This window comes from Melospiza melodia, chromosome 9 (assembly GCF_035770615.1).
Source record: "Melospiza melodia melodia isolate bMelMel2 chromosome 9, bMelMel2.pri, whole genome shotgun sequence".
NCBI classification, from domain to species: Eukaryota; Metazoa; Chordata; class Aves; order Passeriformes; family Passerellidae; genus Melospiza; species Melospiza melodia.
The window spans coordinates 1,160,086-1,166,845 of record NC_086202.1 but is presented as its reverse complement, the minus strand read 5'-3'; positions in this window follow the sequence as shown (position 1 = coordinate 1,166,845).

Sequence of the window (6,760 nt, the reverse complement as noted above, 5' to 3'; positions counted from 1 at the left end):
CCAAACACTCAGCCTTGTGTTAAAGACCTCTGGCAGCGGAGCAGCCCCGAGAACCTCTGGTAATTTCCTTCAGTCATTAATTATTCACAGCTTTGCTTCAAGAGCCGCTTTTCCCTCCGTGGCTCTGGCACTTTTCCCCTCGTAACCCCTGGAAATGGATGTGTGTTCCTGGCTGGATGGAGTGCTTGCTCGGGCAGGTTCTGTTATCCTTGCTGGCTCCTTAAACTGTGATCAAAGCGCCCCTGGCACCCTCTTTGACAAACCAAGTGCTGTGACCCCTGCAGATCCGTGCTGCTGCTGCTGCTTTCCCATCCCTCACTCCGGTTTTGCAGCTTTTCCCTCAACGCCCTGCATTGGAATCAGGGAAATCTTGTAAAGGGCTGAATCTGGCAAATCTTTAGGTCTGGAAGGAGGAAAGCAAGCAAGTCTACATGTCAGTTTGTTTCTGAAAAACATTTTAAAGGCAAACTTGAAAGCTAAGTTTTAGACAGCATAGTACACTCACCCCATGGAGAAGTATTCAGGCCCATGTCAGGGCTAATTTCACTTTGGGTACCCAAGCGTTTTGATACTTTTAATGTTCAGAAGAAATATTTTTGTCTTTGTCTCGGCTGAAATTACTTGCACATTTTGAATTTGTGGATAATCTACATGGAAGACGGACAAATTTCTGGGAAGGCACGTTCCAGTCTGAGGTGAGTGACTCCAAAGGGTGGGAAGGGACCCCAAAACCCGCCCAGTGCCACCCCTGCCATGGGATTTTCCTGTCACCATCAGGAGTTTTCCACTTTACCCAGAGTCTGAAGGTGTCCAGGATCTCCCAGTTACAGCAGGGTTTTTATTCACCTGGGAAATGGAGGAAGATCCCATAAGAAAGAGGAATTCCCTCTGGGTGTCTGTGGCTTGGCTCTGCACTTTCCCTTATTTCCTGCTGGCCTTTCCCTTTTTTCCCTTTTCCAGCTCTTCCCTTATTTCCTTTTCCAGCTCTTTCCCCCCAGTGTCTTGGATCAGGCGCCCAGTCCCTCCTGTTCTTGTTTTTCACTAAAATAACTCTGTATTCCCAGGGGGGAAATCCTGGAGTGCTGCAATTCAAGCCTCGTTCCAGGCGAGTTTTTTGGTCTGCTGTGCAAAAATTGAGCATCTCGTGTAAAACTTCATTTGAGGGACTCTACAAACTGTACAGGAGATGGAAAAATGCAGGATGGATGGGCTGCTAGCTCAGGATAAACACTGCTGCTGTGTGCAGAGGCAGAACGTGCCTGGGTGGTGCTTGATTTGTCAGGGAACACAGCAGAAATTCTGGGCATAAAATGGGGTAATTGACCCCAAACTGGGGTAAATTTGGGCTAAATTAAGTGGGATAGTTTACCCCAAACTGGGGTAAACTCCCTCTGGGAAAGGGGAGATTTAAATGGGATATTGGGCAGGGGCTGGGCTGGAATTCCCAGAGCAGCTGTGGCTGTAATTCACCCCAAACTGGGGCAAATTTGGGGTAAATTAAAAGGGGTGATTTACCCCAAAGCTGGACAAACAGGCAGCATTCTTCTCAGGCACTTCATCCTTAAATCAGGGAATGGGATCCGTTGCACAGCGCAGGGCTGCAGATGGGCTCAGAACAAGTGAGAACCAACAAAATACAATAAAGAGGCAAAACAATCCTGGTTGTGTTTCCTGCTCCTACACTTATGAAGAATCAGCTGAAGGCCACTGGATGCAATCCTGAGAAACCTGAGATCTATCAAAAGCTGTTTCCAGAGAGCTTTTCCATTAAATGAAGCCTCTCTTTACCTCCATGATTTGCTTGGCCTCAATCACTGGGGGTGTCAATTGTCTGAAGGAGCGTGGACTCAGGGAGTTAATTTTGTGTTTAAGAAGAGAATTTCTGCCAGGACACGAATATTTAAGATTTATTGGTCATATGAAGCACAAATTCTGTGTTTTCAGTGGCTGCAGCAGGATTGATGAAGATCATTCCCGCTTTGATGCAGAAATTGTGTTTCTGTCACGTTTGAATGAGGCTTGCTGCAGTGGCACTGGGATTTCTGGGAGCTGTAGGGACAGATACGAGAGCAATACACATTTTTTGCTTGTTTTTCATTAAATAACTACTAGGAGGCACAGAAGGAGATTTACAGTACTCAAATGAGATGTGCTGTAATGTAGCATTGAATTAATTTCGCTGTAATGATGCTTTGCTGTGCCATTTGCTCTGTGACATTCCCACAAAGCTGCTGCTCTTAACAAGAAACCCGAGTGCCCTTCAGCTAATTCCTGCAAATCCTCTCATTTCCTCATTAAGGCTTTTTTTTCTTAATTTTGCCTTCAACGTGACAAGCTGCTGTGAGGGCTGGAGCACCTCTGCTGTGAGGGAAAGGTGGGAGAGCCGGGATGGTGCAGCTGCAGAGGGGAAGCTCTGGGCTAATTGTGGCCTTTCAGCACCTGGAGGAGCCAACAAGGAACATGGAGAGGGATTTGGTACAGAGGGACAGGACACAGGGAATGGCTTCCACTGGGAAAGGGCAGGTTTAAATGGGATATTGGGCTGGAATTCCCAGAGCAGCTGTGGCTGCCCCTGCATCCCTGGCAGTGCCCAAGGCCAGGCTGGGGTTTGGAGCAGCCTTGGAAGGGTCAGTGTAGCCAGGATATTTTATGGAAAATCCTTCCCTTAGGGTTTTTCCTCCTGGGAAGCTGGGAGGCCTCAGGAACAAAATGCAAACAATGGTTATCTGCTGCTGTGGGATGCAACAGGTGCATCTGGGATTGGGCTCATGGGGTTGTTTCTGATTAATGGCCAATCACAGTCAGCTGGCTCAGACACAGAACCGAGCCACAAACCTTTGTTATCATTCCTTTCTATTCTATTCTTAGCCAGCCTTCTGATGAAATCCTTCTCTTCTATTCTTTTAGTATAGTTTTAATGTAATATATATCATAAAATAATAAATCAGCCTTGTGAAACATGGAGCCAGATCCTGGTCTCTTCCCTCACCCTGGGACCCCTGTTGCACCTGTTGCATCCCACAGCAGCAGATAACCATTGTTTGCATTTTGTTCCTGAGGCCTCTCAGCTTCCCAGGAGGAAAGATCCTAAGGAAAGGATTTTCCATAAAAGGTGTCTGCGACAATCTTCAAATTAGAGGAGATAAATTACACGCACAAAGATATTTATTTCTCTGTGCTTGGAATGGGATCATTTGCTCCTGGGGTAGGTGTGGGAGGTTTGACTCTGCTCACGCAGGGAGGGCTGGGAATGTGCCAGGCATGGAATCACTAAGGTTGGAAAAGACCTCCAAGAACACCAAGGCACATCCAAATCCCCTTCCCAGCCCAAATTCCCTTAAAAACCCGCTGGCATTTCCCCGTGGGTGCTTCAGGAGCAGCTTTTGGATGCTCAGGGGCAGGAGGCTGTGCCCTGGAGGCTGGCACTGGGCTGGGGGTGCCAGGACAGGGCAGGAGGAGCACACACAGAGATTTGGGCTGGGAAAAGCCCCCACAGAACAAACTCTGGTTCCTGCTGCTCCACATTTCCAGTGCTTGAAGGAAAGGTGGCCCAGCAATGCAGTGGAGAAAGCCCAGGGGGGGAGCCTCACCCCCTATTTAGAGAAGCAATTAGGCACCTGCCAGAGCAATTAGTGGGTAATGCGATTTCTGGATAATTGCAGAATAATTGCCCGTGTGCCAACGGTGGGTTGGGTTTCTTGTTGTTAAAGCTGTTGTAAGTTAATATGCCACTGATGTTTGGGCTGTAGCCACAAAACACACTTTAATATCCAATTAAAATGGATAAACAGGCTTTCATCCCAGCGAAGGTGCTCGTGGCAGTTAATGGAGGGTGAGCACAAAATCCAGCATTTGTTTTGGACACGAGTCTGTGACCAGGCGCGTTCTGGGGAGGGGGAGCAGCCTGGTGAGGTGCCTGCTGCGCCCCCACTCCTTGGGAAATGAGTTCATTTGAGTCTTCTAAAGGCATATTTCAGAGATTTAAATTATTGAAATTGTCCAAGGCAAGGCTGGAGCCTGGTGGAAGGTGTCCTTGCCATGGCAGGGGTAGAATGGGATGAATTTTAAGGTCCCTTCCCACTCAAACCATTTTGTCATATATCCAAATATGAGGGAATGATGGGAATTCTGGGGATGGAAATCTGCCTCCCTAACAGCTGGAATTCTGTGCTGACTCCTCAGGGAGGGCTGCACCAAACCCCTTGTACTCCATCCTCTTTTGGCAAGTGCCTTTGGCAATCAAGGTAAATCACATCTCAGATTTCCTCTGCATTTTGTCCTGTCAGGTTTTTGCAGGCTTTGCTGTTAGGGGAAGTGTTTGATTTGATTTAAGCACGAGATAAGATAAGCACGTTGGAAATGGAGCTATCCATGGCGGGGCTATAATTTACAAAATTGCAGCATTTTCTTTATTGAAGCTCTGCAAAATAAAGCAGCATCGCAGCTCACAGCTGGTTGTTTAAGGTAAGTAGGCACAGAGTGATCAACCCAAATCACATAAACCCAACAGGAATTCTCTCCCATCCTCCTGTGCTGGGAGGGAAGAGCTGAACTTTCGTTGCCTTTAAGATTACTTTTGGTTTGAGCTGAACTCAAATGGTTCTAAATCACCAGAACTCTGCATCTGGAGGAAGAAAAGGCTTTTGTGTCCTGGTGGCTGTGGTGTGACCACGGGAGATGTGAAATGAGAACATTTGTGGGGTTTTCTGCTTTGTCTTGCAGGGAATTGTCTGAACTTTGATCTTCTGCCTGCAGGACCTGGGGACCATTGTTGTTCATTTTGTGAAGCAGCTCAGGGTGTTTGTGGCTCTTCATCTTCCTCCACCATGGAATCATGGAGCTGTTTGGGTTGGAGGGACCCCAAATATCCCCCCCCTGTGCCATCCCAGCCATGGCAGGGACACCTCCCACTGTCCCAGGGTGTCCCAGTGTCCAGCCTGGCCTTGGGCACTGCCAGGGATCCAGGGGCAGCCACAGCTGCTCTGGGCACCTGTGCCAGGGCTGCCCACCCTGCCAGGGAGCAATTCATCCAGCCCTGCCAGGGAACAATTCCCAATTCCCAATCTCCCATCCAGCCCTGCCAGGGAACAATTCCCAATTCCCAATATCCCATCCAGCCCTGCCAGGGAACAATTCCCAATTCCCAATATCCCATCCAGCCCTGCCAGGGAACAATTCCCAATTCCCAATCTCCCATCCATCCCTGCCAGGGAACAATTCCCAATTCCCACTCTCCAGCTAAATCTCCCCCCTCTCCCTTTGTGCCCATTGCTCCTTGTCCCATCGGCTCCTGCTGAAGGTCCCTGTGATCCCCCAGCCCCTGGAAGGTTCTGGGAGGGCTCCCTACACCCTTCTCCTCTCCAGGTGAGCACCCCCAGCTCCATAGGGGAGGTTTTCCAGTCCTCTTACCAACCTCATGGCCTCTTCTGGCGTCGCTCCATGTCCTCCTCATCCTGGCATCCACCAGGGAAGGACAAACCCACGATCCCTTGGTGGCAGCAAGGACTCCTCACCTTTGCTGTCCCCCAAACCATCAGCAGCTCACAGGCTCTGCTCCTTCCTCCTCCCTCCTCCATTGAGCTGGTGCTCACAGGGGTCCCAGGATGAGGAAGAGACGAGGATCTGACTCCACGTTTCACAAGGCTGATTTATTATTTTATGATATATATTACATTAAAACTATACTAAAAGAATAGAAGAAAAGATTTCATCAAAAAGCTGGCTAAGAATTGAAAAAGAAGGAATGATAACAAGGGCTTGTGGCTCGGACAGAGAGTCCAAGCCAGCTGGCTGTGATTGGCCATTAATCAGAAACAACCCCATGAGCCCAATCCCAGATGCACCTGTTGCATCCCACAGCAGCAGATAACCATTGTTTGCATTGTGTTCCTGAGGCCTCCCAGCTTCTCAGGAGGGAAAATCCCAAGGAAAGGATTTTCCATAAAAGATGTGTGTGACACTCCATGGGAGGCTCAGGTTGGGTGCTGGTGGGTGAGAATTTTGTCACTGGCAGTGTGGTCAAGCCCTGGCTGGAGTGCCCATCCCTGGGGGCTTCACAGCCCTGTGGAGGTGGCACTTGGGGACATCGGGAATGATGCTGGCAATGGTGGGACTCTGTGAGAGCTTCTCCAGCCTTAACAACTCCATGACTCATAAGGAATCTCCAAAGTGCCACCTGCTCCCTGCCCGTTTCTGTGGGAAATGCTCAGATTTCCTCAGCCAGTCTCCAAACAGAGCCATCAAACTCCTCGGGCTCCCGGGCAAAGCAGGAACCCCAGATTTTGACAGTCTATTTTTCTGCAGGCAGGAAATTATTTTTCAATAAACTTTCACATAACTCGAAGTAATTGGGGGCTTAATATTTGCAATATTTTTACATTTGCTTTCTGCGAGTATTTAAATATTTGCACATAAAATAAATTCTTTCACCACACTAATGAAAATCTAAGGACCCAATAGTCACATTCATTATTAGAGGCAGTAAATCACCTCTGGTGAGTTCAGTTTTACTTCCAATATAAATGTAGATTTATGAGCTTTCCTGTTGCATGATTTATTTGCATGATTTTTTTCTTTCCCAGGAAGACTATTTCCCTCTTCCTAAACATCCAATATACATGAAAAGGGATTTAAGTGCTGAGGAATTATTAAAAAAAAAAAAGTAAAAATAAAAAAAAAAAAACAAACAAAAAAAAAAAAACAAAAAACAAGTTGCTGCTTCTTCAACTGGACAGCTCAGGTAAGAATTCGAAGCTGATGT